This window comes from Numida meleagris, chromosome 1, assembly GCF_002078875.1.
Source record: "Numida meleagris isolate 19003 breed g44 Domestic line chromosome 1, NumMel1.0, whole genome shotgun sequence".
NCBI lineage: Eukaryota > Metazoa > Chordata > Aves > Galliformes > Numididae > Numida > Numida meleagris.
The window spans coordinates 174,508,858-174,510,599 of NC_034409.1; the positions used below are offsets into that span (position 1 = coordinate 174,508,858).

General features: G+C 49.4%; 1 long non-coding RNA gene across 1 annotated transcript; it reads right to left on the bottom strand.

Moving 5' to 3' along the window:
* Positions 266-1,736, bottom strand: LOC110389134. Its single transcript, XR_002433071.1, has 3 exons — positions 1,614-1,736; positions 1,215-1,424; positions 266-436 (listed from the first exon to the last, which is right to left on the bottom strand). It is a non-coding gene; the product is annotated as an uncharacterized LOC110389134 (long non-coding RNA).

Consider the following 1,742-nt stretch of genomic DNA (forward strand, 5'->3'; position numbering starts at 1 on the left):
AGTAGCCCTGAGCATCAGAATAGCTTAGGTGCTAAAAATGTGTCCCTCCTGTTGGGTGCCTACATATAAACAATGTACTGGGAAAAAAAAAAAAGAAGTATAAACTAGTAAGAAACCTTAATGTACCACTTCCTCCTTTCTCAAAACGTATAAACAAATTGTGCAGTCTGTAAAGAAGGGAGCAGAAGTGTCTTCCTGGACACTGGCCTCAGCCCTTCCTATCACCTCCCTCATTAGTGAGGGATTGTTTTTGCATCAAGTCCAATTACGCAATATCCATATTTTATTTCTCTAAGGAAATTTGAACAAAAGCATCAGCAGTTTGGATATCCTAGGAATTAGGTGATTTTAGAGAGGTCTCCTCATGAAATCCTCCTGTTTTGCTGATTCAGTGTGATGTGGAACGCTCCTCTGTCACGGCCCATCAGCTTCTGCCCTGCGTAGAATCACAGAATCGTTTGAGTTGGAAGGGACCTTTTACAGGCCATCTAGACCAACTGCTCTGCCATGAACAGGGACACCTACAGCTCCATCAGGTGCTCAGAGCTCCATCCAGCCTGACTTCAATTGCTTCCAGGGATGGGGCATCCACCACTTCTCTGGGCAACCTATGTGAGTGCCCCACCACCCTTATTGTAAAAAACTTCTTCCTTACATCCAGTCTAAATCTCTCCTCTTTTAGTTTGAAACCATTTCCCCTTTTCCTATCACAACACACTCTGCTCCAGAATCTGCCCCCTCCTTTCTTACAGCCCCCCTTCAGATACCGAAAGGCCGCTCTCAGGTCACCTCGCAGCCTTCTCTTCTCCAGGCTGAACAGCCCCAGCTCTCTCAGCCTGTCCTCATTCTGCAATCAGCAGAAGCAACACAGGAGAGAAAGCCTGTGCATGCTGTTAGCATAGCAGCAATGTGCATGTGAACTTTGTAAAAGCATTTGCATCTCGTGTGCAAAGTTTACAGCCTGTATGCTACAAAATGACTGAAATCACAGCTTCTGAGATGGTGCTGAGCACTTGGTGGTTCTTCTCAGAAAATGGAAAAGGTGAAGGGAGACAACAGCAGAAGAATAAAAGAAATGGAAAGGCAGAAAGGAGAGGCACAGAGTCATGTGGAAAACAGAATCATCCCATGCAAAAGGAAGAAAGAAAGAAAAAAATCTAGGAAGGGAAGTGCAGGAAAAAAAATCTCTTGTAAAGAATAAGATTATGGAGTACCAAGAGTAGTTGAAGCCGCAGTCTTATGCTGGTTTACTAACATGCAGCAGTGGTCATTGGTATCGTGAGGATACCCCAGAGCTGAGCAGGGATGCATGGTGGAATCCTCCCCGTGAAGGTTTATCTGCCTTCAGTCAGGGCTCACACCCACCGGGAGATAACGATGCGAGTTGGGGCCAACGAAATGCCAATACCTAAAAAGACTTCCTTCTGTGTTTAAAGGGAGAGATAATATGCAGAGAATGGCAAGGTTAGGAGAGAGGAGATCGGCTTTAGCGCGGACACGGACAGGGAAGGCCCGCGCGGCGCTGGGCTGGGACCTCACGGGCTGCCCGCGGACAGCTGGGGCGCCCGGGAAATCCGCCACGCCTTTTCTTCGAGGTCCTCGCCCTCGATCACCTGCGGCCGCCTCACAGACCGGTAAGGGCGCTAGAAGCTTCAGCGAGCGTGTGCGGGGCAGCGAGCCTCCAATCGCTCCGCTGCGAGACGCCGCCGTTCCGCGACGGAGCCGCCCCCCACCGCGCAGCC